Source organism: Oncorhynchus gorbuscha, linkage group LG25 (genome assembly GCF_021184085.1).
Source record: "Oncorhynchus gorbuscha isolate QuinsamMale2020 ecotype Even-year linkage group LG25, OgorEven_v1.0, whole genome shotgun sequence".
Lineage (NCBI taxonomy): Eukaryota > Metazoa > Chordata > Actinopteri > Salmoniformes > Salmonidae > Oncorhynchus > Oncorhynchus gorbuscha.
In genome coordinates this window covers 31,526,343-31,548,222 of record NC_060197.1, presented here as the reverse complement: position 1 = coordinate 31,548,222, position 21,880 = coordinate 31,526,343, and the positions used below count along the sequence as shown (strand labels likewise).

Below are 21,880 nucleotides of genomic sequence, written 5' to 3'. Positions count from 1 at the left end.
CTGACATACTTAAAGAACAAGTACAGAAACAGTTTCAAGGCTGAGCATGACCTCAATGTTGTACTGTCAAAAACAGAGCCCAGAATAGACCTGCTCTCCTTAGGACTGTGTGTGTGTTTTCTGGTCTACAGATGTGATCATTCAGTTTATTCCAGTTCAGAATAAAAACATATGTATTGTATTTTAACGGCAACAGTTCCAACCTAGACTTTCCTTCAACAATAATTTCTACAATAAGATGTACAGTAGGCCTGATCATTTGTTCATCTTTACTGTTACTTACTGCAACCCTATCAAAAAGCCTGTGTGTGTGTTCTGTTATTTGTCTGTGTGATGTGATCAATCCGTTTATTCCAGTTCAGAATGAAAATGATTTGTTGTATTTTAACAGCAACAGTTCCAACCTAGACAGGTATGTAAGAGTGTTTTTAATAGGGGAAAATAACCATGAATACATATTTAAAAAGATATTTAATTTCATTGTTTGTTTTTGTCTATATTGCATTTGTTTTAGGCATAAGGGCAATGAAATGTACCGATATTTATGTATAGTTGCATATTTTCCTAAGCTTGGGTCCCAGAAAAACACAATTTCTCATTTGGGTCCCAGGCTGAAAAAGTTTAAGAACCCTTGATTTAAGACATGGAGGTCAATCTGGAAAAAGTAAAGAACTTTGAAAGTTTCTTTAAGAGCAGTCTTTAAAATCATCAAGCGCTATGGTGAAACTGGCTGTCATGAGGACCGCCACAGGAAAGGAAGACCCAGAGTTACCTCTTCTGCAGAGGATATGTTCATTAGAGTTGACTGCACCTCCGATTGCAGCCCTAATAAATGCTTCACAGAGTTCAAGTAACAGACACATCTCATCATAAACTGTTCAGAGGAGACTACGTGAATCAGGCCTTCATTGTCGAATTGTTGTAAAGAAACCACTACTAAAGGACACCAAAAAGAAGAAGAGACTTGCTTGGGCCAAGAAACATGAACAATGGACATTAGACCAGTGGAAATCTGTCCTTTTGGTCTGATGAATCCAAATTTGAGATTTTTGGTTCAACCGCTGTGGCTTTGTGAGATGCAGAGTAGGTAAACGGATGATCTCCGCGTGTGTGGTTCCCAACGTGAAGTATGGAGGGGGTGTAATGGTGTGGGGGTGCTTTGCTGGTGACATCTTCAGTAATTTATTTAGAATTAAAAAATGTATACCAATTCATTGAACTTACAGGCAACAAATGATCAAATCATTATGGTAGGAGACTATAACATTGTGTTAAGTACCTCAATGGACTGTAAAGGTAATCACTCTACAAACTATCATCACCGAGCCCTTAAGGAAATCACACATATTATGGACACATTCGAAATAGTGGATATTTGGAGACCAATAAACCCTGACCTAGTGAGATATAAATGGAGGAGACTTAATCAAGCTAGTCATCTTGACTACTTTCTTGTCTCTTTCTCTCTTGCATCAAAGGTTTAAAAAAGTTTTAATAGGAGACAGAATGCGATCGGATCATCATCTAATTCGCATTCACATAACTCATAGATTTTGCATGAGGATGGGATATTGGAAATTTAATCAAAGTTTACTGGAAGACAACTTATTTTTTGCTAAGACAAAATAATTTAACTGAATTTTTCCAGTATAATATACAGTTGTAGTCAGAAGTTTACATACAGTTAGGTTGGAGTCTTTAAAACTCGTTTTTCAACCACTCCACAAATGTCTTGTTAACAAACTATAGTTTGGGCAAGTCGGTTAGGACATCTACTTTGTGCATGACAAGTCATTTTTCCAACAATTGTTTACAGACAGATTATTTCACTTATAAATCACTGTATCACATTTCCAGTGGGTCAGAAGTTTACAAACACTAAGTTGACTGTGCCTTTAAACAGCTTGGAAAATTCCAGAAAATTATGTCATGGCTTTAGAAGCTTCTGATAGGCTAATTGACATAATTTGAGTCAATTGGAGGTGTACCTGTGGATGTATTTCAAGGCCTACCTTCAAACTCAGTGACTCTGCTTGACATCATGGGAAGATCTAAAGAAATTGGCAAAAATCAAGTCTGCTTCATCCTTGGGGCCATTTTTCAAACGCCTGTAGGTACCATGTTTATCTGAACAAACAATAGAACGCAAGTATAAACACCATGGGACCACGCAGCCGTCATACCGCTCAGGAAGGGGACGTGTTCTGTCTCCTAGAAATGAACGTACTTTGGTTCGAAAAGTGCAAATCAATCCCAGAACAACAGCAAAGGACCTTGTGAAGATGCTGGAAGAAACCGGTACAAAAGTATCTATATCCACAGTAAAACGAGTCCTATAGCGACATAACCTGAAAGGCCGCTGAGCAAGGAAGAAGCCACTGCAAAAAACTGCCTTAAAAAAAGCCAGACTACACACAGCCAACTGCACATGTGGACAAAGATTGTACTTTTTGGAGGAACACCCCCCTATCCACATCGATGGAACAGTAGTGGAGAGGGTAGCTAGTTTTAAGTTCCTCGGCATACACATCACAGACAAACTGAATTGGTCCACTCACACTGACAGCGTCGTGAAGAAGGCGCAGCAGCGCCTATTCAACCTCAGGAGGCTGAAGAAATTCGGCTTGTCACCAAAAGCACTCACAAACTTCTACAGATGCACAATCGAGAGCATCCTGGCGGGCTGTATCACCGCCTGGTACAGCAACTGCTCCGCCCTCAACCGTAAGGCTCTCCAGAGGGTAGTGAGGACTGCACAACGCATCACCGGGGGCAAACTACCTGCCCTCCAGGACACCTACACCACCCGTTGTTACAGGAAGGCCATAAAGATCATCAAGGACATCAACCACCCGAACCACTGCCTGTTCACCCCGCTATCATCCAGAAGGCGAGGTCTGTACAGGTGCATCAAAGCTGGGACCGAGAGACTGAAAAACAGCTTCTATCTCAAGGCCATCAGACTGTTAAACAGCCACCACTAACATTGAGTGGCTGCTGCCAACACACTGTCATTGACACTGACCCAACTCCAGCCATTTTAATAATGGGAATTGATGGGAAATGATGTAAATATATCACTAGCCACTTTAAACAATGCTACCTTATATAATGTTACTTACCCTACATTATTCATCTCATATGCATATGTATATACTGTACTCTACATCATCGACTGCATCCTTATGTAACACATGTATCACTAGCCACTTTAACTATGCCACTTTGTTTACTTTGTCTACACACTCATCTCATATGTATATACTGTACTCGATACCATCTACTGTATGCTGCTCTGTACCATCACTCATTCATATATATATCCTTATGTACATGTTCCTTATCCGCTTACACTGTGTATAAGACAGTAGTTTTGGAATTGTTAGTTAGATTACTTGTTGGTTATCACTGCATTGTCGGAACTAGAAGCACAAGCATTTCGCTACACTCGCATTTAACATCTGCTAACCATGTGTATGTGACAAATAAAATTTGATTTGATGATTTGATTTACTTTTTGGAGGAATGTCCTCTGGTCTGATGAAACAAAAATAGAACTGTTTGGCCATAATGACCATTGTTAAGGTTGGAGGAAAAACGGGGTCTTGCAAGGTGAAGAACACCATCCCAACCGTGAAGCACGGAGGTGGCAGCATCGTGTCGTGGGGGTGCTTTGCTGCAGGAGGAACTGGTGCACTTCACAAAATAAATGACATCATGAGGCAGGAAAATTATATGGATTTATTGAAGCAACATCTCAAGACATCAGTCTTGTTAAATCAGTTAAAGCTTGGTTGCAAATGGGTCTTCCAAATAGTCAATGATCCCAAGCATACCTCCAATGTTGTGGCAAAATGGCTTAAAGACAATAAAGTCAAGGTATTGGAGAGGCCATCACAAAGCCCTGACCTCAATCCTATAGAAAATGTGTGGGCAGAACTGAAAAAGCGGGTGCGAGCAAGGATGCCTACAAAGTCCTTCTGTAGCTCAGTTGGTAGAGCATGGCGCTTGTAACGCCAGGGTAGTGGGTTCGATCCCCGGGACCACCCATACGTAGAATGTATGCACACATGACTGTAAGTCGCTTTGGATAAAAGCGTCTGCTAAATGGCATATAATTACACCAGCTCTGTCAGGAGGAATGGGCCAAAATTCACCCAACTTACTGTGGGAAGCTTGTGGAAGGCTACCTGAAACATTTGACCTAAGTTAAACAATTTAAAGACAATGCTACCAAATACTAATTGAGTGTATATAAACGTCTGACCCACTGGGAATGTGATGAAAGAAATAAAAACTGAAATAATTCATTCTCTCTACTATTATTCTGACATTTCACATTTTTAAAATAAAGTGGTGATCCTACCTGACCTAAGACAGGGAATTTTTACTAAGATTAAATGTCATGAATTGTGAAAAACTGAGTTTAAATGTATTTGACTAAGGTGTATGTAAACTTCCGAATTCAACTGTCCATGTAATAGTGCCAGACATGCACACAAACATATACAGTTAGCATTGCTGTTATGATTTTAGTTGTCCTTTGTTTTAAATATTTATTATATATATATATATATATATAATTTATTAATTAATCTTTTATTTTATTTTCTTCTGTCTTTTTATTTTTTCTCTTCAGTTCATTCTCTTGGTTGCTGGTGCATTGGGGGTTCATGGGGGTGGGGAATGGAATTAATTGTATTTTTATTTTTCTTCTTGGGGGGGGGGGGGTAGTCTAGAATGGTTGAGGGACAGCTATTGGGGAACTTTGGGGGGGATCTTGGAGGGTTCACGTTTTTTGGCCTGGTGGCAGATCTGTCAACGTGCCCTTGAGCAGGTCATTGACCCTGGATGCTTCTGTGTGTCGCCCTGAATGGGAGTCTGTTGGATGACTGGTATGATGTCGTTGTTGAGTGGCTTCACTGCAAGTGTAATGTATGTTTCGGATATTCAATTTAAAAAACACAAGTCAAAAATATTTTTAAAACAGCATGGCTACCACAGCATTCTGCAGCGATAGACCTTCCCATCTGGTTTGCGCTTAATGGGACTATAATTTGTTTTTCAACAAGACAATGACACAACATACCTCCAAGCTGTGTAAGGGCTAATTGACCAAGAAGGAGAGTGATGGAGTGCTGCTTCAGATTACCCGGCTTCCACAATCACCCGACCTCAACACAACTGAGAAGGTTTGGGATGAGTTGGACTGCAGAGTGAAGGACAAGCAGCCAACAAGTTCTCAGCATATGTGGGAACTCCTTCAAGACTGTTGGAAAAGCATTCCAGGTGAAGCTGGAATGAGTGTGCAAAGCTGTCATCAAGGCAAAGGGTGGCTACTTGGAAGAATCTGAAATATTTGTATTTGTTTAACACTTTTTTGGTTACTACATGATTCCATATGTGTTATTTCATAGTTTGGATGCCTTCACTATTATTCTACAATGTAGACAATAGTAAAAAATGTAAAATAAACTTTGAATGAGTAAGTGTGTCCCAACTTTTGACTGGTACTGTGTATGTTTTCAAAATGCATACTGCTTCCAGCTCACACTGTAAAGTGTGACCCGCTGAAGCCTGCCTACCGTTGAACTTGAAGCGCTCTTCCTTTTCGCCATTCAATTACCAGTTGAGAAATAGAAGTAGTATCGATTTTTAATTGTGGCCACCAAAATGTTTTAACTCGCGATTTCATTTAGAATTGTTGCACAATGACTGTGCTTATAAAGCACATTTCACTCCAGCTGCCATAGCAGCTGTAGCAGCCACTCTCGCGCTGTCTGACTGATGTTGCGCTTAAACTAGGCTCTATCTGTATGCTGTGCGTGTGTGATAAATAAGAATCATAACGACTAACAAAATACACACGCCAATTTAATTCCAGTAAAGTATTCAAATGAAGCATGACTGGTCAAATGTATTTAGATCGACTGGTATTTTTATCAATGAATAGGCTAAAAGGCATTGTTTTGCAATTGGCCGGTGGCAATTTTAATTTATCGTCTACTCATTTATTTTTTGGGGCCAAAATCCGTCTATTACCGGCTAATGTGATCCACAGCACATACATCTCCCAGATGTCACACGCACACAGAGAGAGAGAGAGATCGCCTTACTCTCTCGGTCTCTCTCGCTCTGCTCTTTGCACTGATCCCCTCTTCCCTACTGGCTTTCATAACACCCTCTCTTTGCTTGGCAGAGGCCTTCCTATGGTGATGGGCTCTTGGTTAAACAGAATGTTATATAACTTGACAGCTGTGGCTCCTGGGGCATGGAAGTGATTGACGGTGCAAGTGTCAGAGGGGAGAGCGAGTGTGTGTGTGTGTGTGTGTGTGTGTGTGTGTGTGTGTGTGTGTGTGTGTGTGTGTGTGTGTGTGTGTGTGTGTGTGTGTGTGTGTGTGTGTGTGTGTGTGTGTGTGTGTGTGTGTGTGTGTGTGTGTGTGTGTGTGTGTTAGAGAGATGTGTGCCCACTTGCGCAGTAGCAGTATGTGCTCAGCCAGTGTCAGTCTATTGAGGGACACAACTAAACTAAGTCCAGTAACCCCATCGCAGACAGACAGACACAACTCTGATCAACAGACTAGTGTGTGTCACACACAGGACAAGGCATTGCATCTTATATTCATCTAACCTCATCACGGAGACTGACTCACAGACTGACAGATGCTAGGGTGACACACAAATACACTCAAATGAATCTACTTAAAGGCACAGAGGGTGCCTTATCCTTAATGAGCCACTAAAGTGAGCCGTCACAGAACCGGACATTGACAGCCCCAGGCAGACACACACGCATCACATTGACTGCTTCATCCAGTGAGCCATCACTTTGACTGCCCCAGATAGACACATAGACCGACTGACATAGGGACTGATATAGAGAGGGAACATTTTATAGGCCACACATTGGCTGAGATCATAGCCCCATCTGACCTCGGTGTTAAAGAGCCTACAGAGCGGAACAGTCACGCGTACTCACAGAGGCATCATCACATCGATTAGAGCCCAGAACGGAGAATGACGCAAGGAAATGATTGAAATCGATATGTGTGTATGTGAGATATTAAAGTAGTTTAGAAAAGGAAGTGCTTCCTTTCTGGTTGCGTATGACCGCACTGATGTCAGTAGTTAGTGTGTGTGTCACGGTTCGCATTTAGATATATATTCTCACTGACCCCGGCCTAATGGATTGGTGTGTTTTTTGGGGGGGGGTTAGGTTTACAATTAGGGTGAAGGATAGAATTAGGGTTAGGGCAGGGTTTCCCAAACTCGGTTTTGGACCCTGAGGCGCGCTCATTTTGTTTTTTGCCCTAGCACTATACAGCTGATTCAAAAAATCAACTAATCATCAAGCTTTAATCATTTGAATCAGCTGTGTAGTATTAGGGCAAAACGTGCATCCCGTCGGAGTCCTGAGGTCCGAGTTTGGGAAATGGTGGGTTACGGAAAATAGGATTTTGAATGGAAATACATGTTTGGTCCCCATGAGGATAGATTTAAAAAATGTGTGTGTGTTTTTAGTATGCTCTTATGTGCCATCCATATTTACCCTGTCCTCAATGTGTGTCTGTTGGTGTGCCAATGCGTGGGTGTGTTTGCCCACACAAACAATTGTTTGTGAGCGCTTCTGCACCAATGTGTGTGTACCAATGCGTGCCCTGTCTCCTCCGGTCTCCCTGGGTCCATTGTGGCTGATTGTTTGTGTGGCTCTCTCAGGCTGAGCTGCACTAGCTGCTGCTGTTAGCTGGCACCGTCTGTGCTGGGACGCTAAATATAGCACTGCACCAGGAAGAGAAAGAAGGGGGCGGTGGGGGCACCAAAAATATAGAGGAGGCACATTTTTTCATCGACAATTAGAGAGCAGGGCTGGGAAATTTAGGAAAAGGAACAAAGGACTCCTTTCTCTCAATCAGTCACCATTCGTCATTACTGTTTTGGTTGATTTGATGTTTCCATCATGCAGCCCAGCCCGCCCGCAACGTTTCCTCAAAATTAAACTGGCCTTTAATGATGATGTTAATTACATGATTATTGTTATTATTATAGACCTACAGTACATACTCGTCATGTGTGACCGCTAGATACCTCTAATAAAGGGACATAAACCAATCGAGAGGAAGACGTATGAGAGTCGTGTTATGGTGTACATTTTCAGTCCTTTTCCTCTCCGTAGCATCAATATCCTCTGTCAGTCCGTCAGTACGGCCCTCGAAGGCGTTATCAATCGTACAAGAGGTTCCATAACAGAGACAAGTTTGTGTGTGTGTGAATTTGGAGCTCTCAATGGTTCCATGTTATTGCAATAATGAGGACATTTTCTTAATGACATACTTGCTTTAGTTGTGTAATATGACGGGAAAAGTGTAAATTGACCTAAAACTATATGTGCATGCACACACACACCCTGGAGTGGTGGTTGCCCTCTCTTTCCCCTTATTTTTTTTCCACTCTTTCCCCAAAATGTTTTCGCTCTTTTCCTCTCTCTTTCTCTCTCGCTCTGTGCGGTCTCACTCTCCTCCCTTCCATCCCTCAGTTGAACTTCTCTGTATATGTAATTAAAGGAACACAATGTTCCCCTGTGGACAAGCAGACATAGATATCTTATTGTAGATTTGAAAACACTGTTTGTGATAATGTGTGGTAGTCAGTAGATACATGTAGTAATATTTGGTTAATCTTCATATCATATGCTATTGTTTACTGGTCTTCTAACCCAGCCATTTCCTCTCTGTTTTCAGAATGCTGAAGTCTTTGCCCTTGCCTTGGAATTATGGGAAATAAATAAGAGATCCTGAAGCTCCTCCTCCTCATCCTTGTGTGACAGCCAATGGGAAGACGGGTTGCACTGGTCACACCTCTGAAGCACTTTGGAAGGACTGATGGAAAACCTTTTATTTTTTTGCTTTCAGTTTATTGGTTGTGATGACCAATGGGGATGCGTGCCAATGATATTCTGAAAACCTATTGGTTGCACTTAGCCTGAGAAGGGAGGACTCTAAGCCAATCAGAGAAGAGTATGAAGACTGACTGCTGACTGGGAGCCAATGATATTTTTCGATCATCAGCTTAAATGGAAACCCAATTAACCAATCAAAAATAAGGATTTAATCTAATGACGGCTGAATATACAAAGTATAAAAACAAAATATATAGAAATATATATCTGCTCAAGTGCCTCATTTTTTGATTGTAGACATTCTACATTCTACAAAGAACTTCAACTTAGTATTGACTAAGGAAGTGAAGAAGTTTCAGTATTTGTGCTTGTTTGAAGTAGCACTATGTTGTGGCAGGTGTAAGAATAATAAGGATGATGATGATGATAAAAATACCAATTAGCTGGCCTTACTGTCTTACTGTGAGAGATGTTGGCAGCATAGCTTCTATTTGCTTTAAGCTCATTGCTTTAAGCTCATGTAACTGACAGATTTCTCCCTATCTCTCTCCCTCTCTCTCCCTCGAAATCTCTATCTCTCTCTGCCCATACCTCTCATCCAAGATTGCAGTATTCTATATCACATACCAACCCGCCCACATACTTTACAAAAAGACAGTCACCCTTCACCGGGAATACTGTCTCTGGCGCTGGACAATATGTATTTAACACACAAAGACAAACACTTGGCACTTGTTGCAGGTAAAGACAGGTGCTCTGTTCCAAAATCTACATTAACATACCACTTGGAATGAAGTGATGTGTTGTGGAATGCAGGCATTCTGAGCAGTGGTGAAAAAAGTACTCAATTGTCATATTTGAGTAAAAGTAAAGATACCTTAATAGAAAATGACTGAAGTAAAAATAAAAGTCACCAGGTAAAATACTACTTGAGTAAAGGTCAAAGTATTTGGTTTTAAATATACTTACCTATCAAAAGTAAATGGATTTGCTCAGATGTACTTAAGTATCAATAGTAAAAGTATAAACAATTTAAAATTCCTTATATTATGCAAACCAGACGGCACAATTTGTTTTTTAAATGTATTGGCGGATAGTCAGAGGCACACACTCAGACATCATTTACAAACGAAGGATTTGTGTTTAGTGAGTCCGCCAGATCAGAGGCAGTATGGATGACCAGGGATGTTCTCTTGATAAGTTTCCAAATGTAATTACTTTTGAGTACTTTTGGGTGTCAGAGAAAATGTATGGAGTAACAAGTACATTATTTTATTTAGGAATGTAATGAAGTAAAAGTCTGCAAAAATATAAATAGTAAAGTACAGATACCCCAGTATACAGAATTTTTACTTAAGTACTTTACACCACTGAGTGGTGTAAATGGGCTCCTGTGGATGTTGGAACATAGCCATTCAAAATAGGGGTATGATGAGCTCAACCACTCAACATACCCCATTCTCCTCTACCTGGGTTGGTCAGATTATTATAGCATTGTGCTAGGTAGATGGTAAATCCCTCAGCATTGTGCTAGGTAGATGGTAAATCCCTCAGCATTGTGCTAGGTAGATGGTAAATCCCTCAGCATTGTGCTAGGTAGATGGTAAATCCCTCAGCATTGTGCTAGCTAGGTGGTAAATGGATAGTGTTGCTGATCACAGCTCAGATATCGGTATGACATTGTTATCCTACTCAATCCAATTATCAGATCAATCGTTAGCATCTATTATCTCAAGACAGTTGCAGGTCTTTTTATCCCCATCGTTTCAGGAGCCTGTTAAGCGATAGGATGGTAGAGTATAGTGTCCATAGAGATAACGGAGGCGCTGACATTAGCTGTGCTAACTATAGCCCTTGCTAAAGTCATCTTGTCTAACATCGTGATTTGATAACATGGGCCTTGCTAGCTGCGGGGAACATGCTAACTAACTTCAGCCTAGTTAGCAAAGTATTTTGTTAGGGGGCATAGATGGCCACAACCCTCTTTTCTGTTTCTCATTCTCCCTTTTTCTCTTTCTTTTTGTCTCTTACTTTAAACTCTTTCTGCTATGCATTAGCACTAAAGTGCCTGTCTGTATGTCTGTCAGTCTGTTCCTTTCTTCCCCTTTAGCACTATCAGGGCTATCCTCTCAAAATATATATAGTCTATTTTTATGTATATTTTTTCTTTTAGCGTATGTACAATATTGTGTAACCTCAAGGTACCCTTCCCTTATTGAGGTTTCAATTATGATGTTCAAGGATGTAGTGACCCATGAAATGACTTGACCAATTGCCCCTGACTTCATCACGTGTTTGTATTGGGTTGGTGCTGGAAAATGTAGGCCCCGAGGAGGACCCCATTGAGGACCTCGTCTATGGATGGCCGTATTAGTGCCAAAACAAAAATACGCTGTGACTCTTTCCGACAACACATTAAAAAGCTACAGTAGCTGCTTTGAATAGCTACTATGAGCTTTCAACTTCTGACGTTTTATATTTTTCTTGGTTGTTAAATGCTATTATAACCTTGCCTGCTCTCTTGTTTTCTTTACCGCCGTAAAAACAAAAAAACCTGTCTTGGATGTTTTGAGACATCTTGCCTCATAGTTTGCCTCTGGGACACTTGTGAAATTGTACTAAATGATCAATACTGTAAGTTGCCAATATGAGCAATCACGGAAAGAGAAAAATAGGGGGGGGGAAACACCTTTAAACAGAACTAAATGTGTCTGTCCATTTCACTACCACCACATTTGTATATGGGCTGGCTGTCTTATGCACTTCCTTCTCATTTGAGTCACGTGACTTTTGGTAGCATAACAAAGCGGCTTCATTGCTACCAGATTGGGATCTGTGGTCAGGACAATTGGCCATAATGGTTTCTAATGCAGAGGTGGGGTTAGGAAAGTAGTTTGACTCCAACCTCACTCTGCCGGGTTTGTTTCTGTTTACTGCATGGCACAAAGAGGCAGCAACGCACACACACAAACACACATTAAACACTAACAGTGTTTTGGAAATGTTATATTTTTCTCATAATGACTCAACAATCTTCCAAATTAAAGCCAGATCCTAGGTTCCAGTAATATGGGGAAAAACACACAAAAACAAACTTAGTGCAAGAGTTTATTCTGAAATCAAAGTTAAATCCAAAAAAGTGGACAATGCCCATGAGCTCATTCGCTGTTGAGGTCTAGATGACAAACTTGAATTTTGGAGTGAAGTGTCACTTTAATTCTTAGAGAAGCAAGGTACTTGGAGGCAAGAGTGTCATGTCTCCATTTAACATACCTACAGTGGCGATCCGTCATTCAGGGCAGGTGGGGCAGAGCCCAACCTGTTTTAGCCCCACCTGTTAAGCTAAAAAAAATATAGATACTTTTTTCATTTTATCTGTTTTGCATGTTATTTTGGCATTAGTACATGTCACATCAGTTTGCAAACAATGTAAAAGAAAAATCATTGAGTTAATAAAGCTGCATAAAAACATGGTCTCTTTTTTGCTTTCTTGAGTAAGGCAGCTCCAAAATGCAGGTGTTTCTGCCTAGCTCAGTGCTTTCTGTGGTGGTGTGGCAGCGAGTGGAAAATACGGAGAGTATGAGTTGGTAATGTTCTCTAGTTGCACCGTGATTGGCTCAGTGTTCTGTTACTCATGGGGACACTATGTCACCGCAAAATCTACAGCGAAAGCTCGAAAATTCAAGCCCCTTGTGTGCTGGATTGATTTACATTAGAAGTACCCATCGAAGAAGAAGGCTCAAAGTGATTGGCAACAGATAAAATTATGTTAAATCACCTTTATATCTACCGTAGCTTTGATTGGACTTATCATGTCAACATCATACTTTCAAAATCTTAGCTAGCAAGCTAGACATCAGTCATCATCATGTATTAAGTCGACAATCTACTGGCAAATCCTTTTCAAACCTTGTTATATGAAGATAAATTATAGATAAAACGTATCTGCTCATCGGCCATTGGAAATAAACATTACACAAGTTGGAAATCACAAATTCAACAATGAGTGATTTGGAAGGAATCAGTGGCAAACTGCAAGCGTTACAAAGCAATCACTAGCCTGCTATTCAGTGGAGAGAGTGTGTGGTCCAAGTATGTGTTTAAGGGTTTCTTTTCCAAGCTTAAAAGGATAAACATTCACATGCAACACCATTGCCAGTAAAGGTTGAATACATTGGCCATGCTGTCAATCCAGCATGACTTCAGTGAGTTCAAGACAACTGGGAACTGTAAAAAACTAGCTCTGACTGAGAAAATCATCTAACTCGCAATTCTAAGCCGTAAACTTGGCCTCTTCCTGGAGCTCCAACCTGAAGATCACTGATGTCTTGATTCGACCTTGTTTTTTTTCCCGTGTTCCCAGTTGTATTGAAAGCAACATAAATCAAGAGAATGCCAGAATTTGATGGCAAAGATTGATGACAAAATTTGCCCACGAACGCCACCGTGCCACTTTCCTGTTTAAGTGAGCACAGCACAACAATGTGAGTCCAAAAATGTATTGTATGCTGCAGCATTAATTATGTAATATGCCAGGGAGATACAGTTGAAGTTGGAAGTTTACATACAGTTAGGTTGGAGTCAATAAAACTCATTTTTCAACCACTCCACAAATGTCTTGTTAACAAACTATAGTTTTGGCAAGTCGACATCTACTTTGTGCATGACAAGTCATTTTTCTAACAATTGTTTACAGTCAGATTATTTCACTTACAATTCACTGTATCACAATTCCAGTGGGTTAGAAGTTTACATACACTAAGTTGACTGTGCCTTTAAACAGCTTGGAAAATTCCAGAAAATGATGTCATGGCTTTAGAAGCTTCTGATAGGCTAATTGACATAATTTGAATCAATTGGAGGTGTACCTGTGGATGTATTTCAAGGCCTACCTTCAAACTCAGTGACTCTTTGCTTGATGTCATGGGAAAATCAAAAGAAATCAGCCAAGACATCAAAAGAAACGTTGTAGACCTCCACAAGTCTGGTTCATCCTTGGGAGCAATTTCCAAATGCCTGAATGTACCACATACATATGTACAAACAATAGTATGCAAGTATAAACACCATGGGATCACGCAGCTGTCATACTGCTCAGGAAGGAGACGTGTTCTGTCTCCTAGAGATGAATGTACTTTGGTGCGAAAAGTGCAAATCAATTCCAGAACAACAGCAAAGGACCTTGTGAAGATGCTGGAGGAAACCGGTACAAAAGTATCTATATCCAAAGTAAAACGAGTCCTGTATCGACATGACCTGGAAGGCCGATCAGCAAGGAAGAAGCCACTGCTTCAAAACTGCCTTAAAAAAGACTGACGACAGTTTGCAACTGCACATGGGGACAAAGATCGTACTTTTTGGAGAAATGTCTTCTGGTCTGATGAAACAAAAATGGAAATATTTGGCCACAATGACCATCATTATGTTTGGAGGAAAAAGGGGGAAGCTTGCAAGCTGAAGGCCACCATCCCAACCGTGAAGCACGTGGTTGGGAGCATCATGTTGTGGGGGTGATTTTCTGCAGGAGGGACTGGTGCACTTCACAAAATAGATGGCATCATGAGGAAATAAAATTATGTGGATATATTGAAGCAACTTCTCAAGACATCAGTCATCGGTCTCAAATGGGTCTTCCAAATGGACAATGACCCCAAGCATACTTCCAAAGTTGTTGCAACATGGCTTAAGGACAACAAAGTCAAGGTATTGGAGTGGCCATCACAAAGCCCTGACTTCAACCCTATAGAAAATTTGTGGTCAGAACTGAAACAGTGTGTGTGAGCAAGAAGGCCAACAAACCGGACTCAGTTACACCAGCGCTGTCAGGAGGAATGGGCCAAAATTCACCCAAATAATTATGGGAAGCTTGTGGAAGGATACCTGAAATGTTTGAACCAAGTTAAACAATTTAAAGGCAATGCTACCAAATACTAATTGAGTATATGTAAACTTCTGACCCACTGGGAATGTGATGAAAGAAATAAAAGCTGAAATAAATCATTATCTACTATTATTCTGACATTTCACATTCTTAAAATAAAGTGGTGATCATAACTGACCTAAGACAGGGAATTTTTACTTGGATTTAATGTCATGAATTGTGAAAAACTGAGTTTAAATGTATTTGGCTAAGGTGTATGTAAACTTCCGACTTCAACTGTATGTATACTGTATGTAACGGTTTTCATGTGGTGAAGGAGAGTCGGATCAAACTGCAGCGTGTAGATTGCGATCCATGTTTAATAAACAACGTAGACACGAATAAACAAACACTACAAAACAATAAACGTAACGAAAACCGAAACAGCCTATACTTTGTGTTAACTAACACAGAACAAGGACATCAGGACACTAAGGACAATCACCCACAACACAACCAAAGAATATGGCTGCCTAAATATGGTTCCCAATCAGAGACAACGATAAACACCTGCCTCTGATTGAGAACCACTTCAGACAGCCATAGACTTTCCTAGAACACCCCACTAAGCTACAATCCTATTACATACACACCACATACAAGAACCCATGTCACACCCTGGCCTGACCAAATAAATTAAGATAAACACAAAATACTTTGACCAGGGCGTGACAGAACCCCCCCCCTAAGGTGCGGACTCCCGAACGCACCTCAAAACAATAGGGAGGGTCCGGGTGGGAGTCTATCCATGATGGCGGCTCCGGCGCTGGACGTGGACTCCACTCAAAACCTGTCTTAGTCCCTCCTCCTCGCGTCCTTGGATAGTCCACCTTCGCCGCCAACCATGGCCTAGTAGTCCTCACCCAGAACCCCACTGGACTGAGGAGCAGATCGGGACTGAGGGGCAGCTCGGGACTGAGGCAGCCCGGGACTGAGGGGAAGCTCAGGAGTGAAAGGACGCTCAGGAGTGAAAGGAAGCTCAGGAGTGAAAGGAAGCTCAGGAGTGAGAGGAAGCTCAGGAGTGAGAGGAAGCTCAGGAGTGAGAGGAAGCTCAGGAGTGAGAGGAAGCTCAGGAGTGAGAGGAAGCTCAGGCAGGTAGATAGATCTCCCGGATCCTGGCTGGCTGGTGGTCTCAGCAGATCCTGGCTGACTGGCAGATCCTGGCTGACTGGTGGATCTGGCGGATTCTGGCTGACTGGCGGATCCTGGCCGTTTGGCAGATCCTGGCCGACTGGCAGTTCTGGCAGATCTGGAAGAGTCTGGTTGACTGGCAGATCTGGAAGATTCTGGCTGACTGGCAGATCTGGAAGATCTGGCTGCTCCATGCTGACTGGCGGCTCTGGCTGCTCCATGTAGGCTGACAGCTCTGGCGGCTTCTTACAGACTAGCAGCTCTGGCGGCTCCGAGCAGATTGGCAGCTCCTTGCAGACTGGCAGCTCCTTGCATACTGACAGCTCCTTGCAGACTGTCAGATCTGGCTGCTTCATGCAGACTGACAGCTCCTTACAGACTGACAGCTCCTTGCAGACTGTCAGCTCCTTGCAGACTGGCAGCTCCTTGCAGACTGGCAGCTCCTTGCAGACTGACAGCTCTTGCAGACTGACAGCTCTGGCTGCTTCATGCAGACTGACAGCTCCTTACAGACTGACAGCTCCTTGCAGACTGACAGCTCCTTGCAGACTGGCAGCTCCTTGCAAACTGGCAGTGCCTTGCAGACTGACAGCGCCTTGCAGACTGACAGCTCTGGCTGCTTCATGCAGACTGACAGCTCTGGCTGCTTCATGCAGACTGACAGCTCTGACTGCTCCATGCAGACTGACAGCTCTGGCTGCTCCATGCAGGCTGGCAGCACCTTACAGACTGACAGCTCTGGCTGCTCCATGCAGACTGACATCTCTGGCTGCCTCGTGTAGACTGACAGCTCTGGCTGCTCCATGTAGACTGACAGCTCTGACCGCTCCATGCAGGCTGGCAGCTCTGACTGCTCCATGCAGGCTGGCAGCACCTTGCAGACTGGCAGCTCCTTGCAGACTGACAGCTCAGGCTGCTCCATGCAGGCTGGCAGCACCTTGCAGACTGGCAGCTCCTTGCAGACTGGCAGCTCCTTGCAGACTGACAGCTCTGGCTGCTCCGAACAGACAGGAGACTCCAGCAGCGCTGTAGAGGAAGAAGGCTCTAGCTGCGCTGAACAGGCGGGAGACTCCGGTAGCGCAGGAGAGGAGAAATGCTCTGATAGCGCTGAACAGGTGGGAGGCTCCGGCAGCGCTGGAGAGGCGGGAGACTCCAACAGCGCAGGAGAGGCGAGGCGCACTGTAGGCCTGATGCGTGGTGCTGGCACTGGTGGTACTGAACCGAGGACACGCACAGGAAGCCTGGTGCGGGGAGCTGCTACCGGAGGGCTGGGGTGTGGAGGTGGTCCTGGATAGACCGGACCGTGCAGGCGCACTGGAGCTCTTGAGCACCGAGCCTGCCCAACCTTACCTGGTTGAATACTCTCGGCCGCCCTGCCGCACTGGGCTATGCAGGCGAACCGGAGACACCGAGCGCAAGGCTGGTGCCATGTAAGCCGGCCCAAGGAAACGCACTGGGGACCAGATGCGTAGAGCCGGCTTCATGGCATTTGGCTCAACGCTCAATCTGGCCCGGCCGATACGCGGAGCTGGAATATACCGCACCGGGCTATGCACCCGCACTGGAGACACCGTGCGCACCACAGCATAACACGGTGCCTGCCCGGTCTCTCTAGCCCTCCGGTAAGCACAGGGAGTTTGCGCAGGTCTCCTACCTGGCGTAGCCATACTCCCTGTGAGCCACCCCCAAGAAATTATTGGGGCTGACTCCCGGGCTTCCTTGCCAACCGTGTTCCCTCATATCGCCGGCTCCTCTCTCCGGCTGCCTCTGCTCTCCTCGCTGCCTCCACCTGTTCCCATGGAAGGCGATCCCTTCCCACCAGGATCTCCTCCCATGTGTAGCAACCCTTGCCATCCAATATATCGTCCCATGTCCATTCCTCATTGTGCCGCTGTTGCTGCCTTTGTTGCTGCCTTTGTTGCTTCTCCTGCGGCTCCTGCCTGTTGACACGCTGCTTGGTCCTGTGGTGGGTGATTCTGTAACGGTTTTCTTGTGATGAAGGAGAGTCGGACCAAACTGCAGCATGTAGATTGCGATCCATGTTTAATAAACAACGTAGACACGAATAAACTCAAACACTACAAAACAATAAACGTAACGAAAACCGAAACAGCCTATACCTATACTACCTATACTTACTAAACTAACACAGGACATCAGGACACTAAGGACAATCACCCACAACACAACCAAAGAATATGGCTGCCTAAATATGATTCCCAATCAGAGACAACGATAAACACCTGCCTCTGATTGAGAACCACTTCAGACAGCCATAGACTTACCTAGAACACCCCACTAAGCTACAATCCCACTACATACACACCACATACAAAAACCCATGTCACACCCTGGCCTGACCAAATAAATGAAGATAAACACAAAATACTTCGACCAGGGCGTGACACTGTAGCTAAGAAAGTAATACTAAGTGTATGTTGTGTAGTAAACTGTTAGTAGCTCTTGTGCCTCACCCTAATAATTTGTCCCTTTCCCTTTTTTCATAGCTTAACCTACTGTTCTGACTTGGGGGTGCACATGTAGCCTATAGCCTGTTTTAATTAAATGTTATCATCGAATATTGTAAGAGCTTTCATTGTCTGCTTATGCCCTTTATTTATCCCACGGTTCTGACTTGGTGTACAGGGAGAATACTGTAAGAACGGCCCATGTTCTGTATTCTGTCAGCCATATCAGCTATGTTTTTTTTAAGGCAGTAAATGAGGCTGAATGAACTGTTTCACCGCCAGACAAGGCTCCGCTGATAGCCAGGTGTAGCGATGGTAACTTTATAGAGCTGAAACGAAAGCTCTGCTGTTGGGACAACTTTATGTAGGCCCTAACAGTTTGTGGGCACCGTTTGTCACCATCATAGTGCAATTAATATATTGTTTAGTGTTGTGTAGTAGCTTTGTTGGCATGCATCTAAACCATTTTTGGGAGTTTGCCCCACCAAGATTTACATGCTAAAATCAACACTGTATACCGACCACCCTGTTCCAAACAGAGAGCCCAAGCCATGTTATGTTAATATGAAATTAATTCATGCTCATAATGATGTCACGAAGTTTAATGTGTCAGATAAGTTGCTGTTCTCCATCACGATAGGGGGTTCTAGATGTTCTACGCGGGAGGGGAGGAAGGGAAAAAAGGCAGTTTGGGGTTCTAGATGTTCTACGGAGAAGGGGATGAAGGGAAAAGGCAGTTTGGGGTTCTAGATGTTATACGGAGGAGGGGATGAAAAGCCAGTTTGGGGTTCTAGAAAGGGAAAAGCCAGATTGGGGTTCTAGATGTTCTAGGTTCAAGAAAGGGAAAAGCCAGTTTGGGGTTCTAGAAAGGGAAAAGTCAGATTGGGGTTCTAGATGTTCTAGGTTCAAGAAAGAGAATAGCCAGTATGGGGTTCTAGATGTTCAGCAGAGGAGGGGAGGAAGGGAAAGACCGTTTGGGGTTCTAGGAAGGGAAAAGGCAGTTTTACAGTATTTATTTCTCTTATTTTCTTTCGGGGATAATTCTGAATGGGAAATTGTGATGATATTTGCCTGTGCTTGAGAGAGAAAAAACTAAGCTGCAAAAGAAAAAGGCTAACAAAGAAATGTGCTGTTTTTTTTCTGAAGATGAAGTTGGAATTGTCCATTTATCAAAATCTCATAAAAATAAGAGTTGTCTGGATGGATGGATGTCTGTGGGGAGGACGGACGGACGGACGGACAGACAGACAGACAGACTCACTCACTCACTCACCCAAACCCATGAAGGTTTTAACAACCACAACTCAGATATGCTGATGACATACAACTGTTTAATTACTGTACACACAATGCCATTGAATTATATTATTCATCATCTCTCAGTGATAAGATCAATGTGACTCTGTAGTGGCAAGATGCCAACAGGGTTTATAACGCATCTGAGTGGAATGATGACCAACTGCTTTTATGTATGTGTGTGTAATTCTCTCTCTTGTTCACAGTTTCATTGGGCATTAAGATGAGTCAGTATCTCACATCTCCCTCCCACTTTCCTTTCACTCTTTCTAATACCTAATGAAGTGTGTTGTCTGTCTCTCCCAGATGGCCAGGAACCTGGACCCCAAGTGATCTTTCCACCAGTTGGGCTGAATAGGAATATGTGTGCGCACACACACACACAGATGCTCTCACTTTCTCTCTGCCCTGCAAGAAATATGTAAGTAAAGTGCACGTCATCACCTGTATGTATGAGGGCAGGGATGGGCAACTGGAAAAATACATTTTGAACGTTCATCTAACTCGGAATTCCATGTCGGGAACTCTGACCTCTTTCTAGAGCTCCAACCTGAAGATCACTGACATCATGATACGATCTTGTTTTTTTTTTCGTGTTCCAAGATGTCTTGAAAGCACCATAAATCCAGAAAAAGCCAGACTTTGATGACAAAGTTTGATGGCAAAAGTTGCCTACAAGAAGGACCGGCACGCCCCGCTTTTGTAGATCCGAGGATCATTCTGGGTCTCAATTTACTGTTGAGAGTTAGAATAGTACAATACACGAAGTGCAATATCGATATTTGGTTGTGCATCAGCAGTTTTTATCTTGTTCTGACAGTCATTCAATTGACCCAATATTTTAGATTGGTAAGTTAGTCTAGCGGCCAGCTATCTGTCATGTTTTGTCATATATTGTCTTGTCATTATGTTTTCCCTTCTGTTCGTTTCCCCCTGCTGGTCTTATTAGGTTCGTTCCCTTTTTCTATCCCTCTCTCTCCCCCTCCCTCTCTCTCCTCTCTCTATCGTTCCATTCCTGCTCCCAGCTGTTCCTCATTCACCTGCATAACAGAAGGATCCGACCAAGAATGGACCCAGCGACTATGGATTCTCTCTACTCTACTCTCGAGTTCCAGGGAGCGATGCTCGGCAGACACGAGCAGGAATTGTCTGCTGCTCGGCATGCCGTTGAGACCCTGGCCGCTCAGGTCTCCGACCTCTCAGGACAGTATCAGAGTCTTCGTCTCGTGCCACCAGCTACTTCCGGGTCTTCCGAGCCTCCGGAACCTAGGGTTAATAACCCACCATGTTATTCTGGGCAGCCCACTGAGTGCCGCTCCTTTCTCACCCAGTGTGATATAGTGTTCTCTCTCCAACCCAACACATACTCAAGAGAGAGAGCTCGGATTGCCTATGTCATATCACTCCTTACTGGTCGGGCTCGGCAGTGGGGCACAGCTATCTGGGAGGCAAGCGCTGAGTGTACTAACGATTATCTGAACTTTAAAGAGGAGATGATAAGGGTTTTTGATCGTTCAGTTTTTGGGAGAGAAGCTTCCTGGTCCCTGTCTTCCCTATGTCAAGGTAATCGATCCATAACGGATTACTCTATAGAGTTTCGCACTCTTGCTGCCTCCAGTAACTGGAACGAGCCGGCGTTGCTCGCTCGTTTTCTGGAGGGACTCCACGCTAAGGTTAAGGATGAGATTCTCTCTCGGGAGGTTCCATCCAGCGTGGATTCTTTGATTGAACTCGCTATTCGCATTGAACGACGGGTAGATCTTCATCACTGAGCTCATAGAAGAGAGCTTGCGTTAACTGTGTCTCCCCTCTCTCCGACACTACCATCTTTCCCCACTGACTCTGGCGTTGAGCCCATGCAGCTGGGGGGTATTCGCATTTCGACTAAGGAGAGGGAACGGAGAATCACCAACCGCCTCTGTCTCTATTGCGGTTCCGCTGGTCATTTTGTCATTTCATGTCCAGTTAAAGGCCAGAGCTCATCAGTAAGCGGAGGGCGACTGATAAGCGCTACTAGACGGTCCTCTCCGTCAAGTACCTGTACTACCTTACCGGTCCATCTACGCTGGACCGGATCGGCAGCTTCCTGCAGTGCATTAATAGACTCTGGGGCGGAGGGCTGTTTTATGGACGAAGCCTGGGCTCGGGAACATGACATTCCTCTCAGAC

At 43.5% G+C, this 21,880-nt stretch overlaps 1 long non-coding RNA gene and 1 pseudogene across 1 annotated transcript; both read left to right on the top strand.

Moving 5' to 3' along the window:
• LOC124013631 overlaps nt 1–9,853 on the top strand; it is an 87,920-nt pseudogene extending 78,067 nt beyond the window's left edge.
• A 293-nt stretch (nt 9,854–10,146) lies between these two features.
• On the top strand, nt 10,147–11,408 carry LOC124014161. The gene is made up of 2 exons (XR_006834973.1): nt 10,147–10,399; nt 10,431–11,408. It is a non-coding gene; the product is annotated as an uncharacterized LOC124014161 (long non-coding RNA).
• The last annotated feature ends 10,472 nt before the right edge of the window (nt 11,409–21,880 follow it).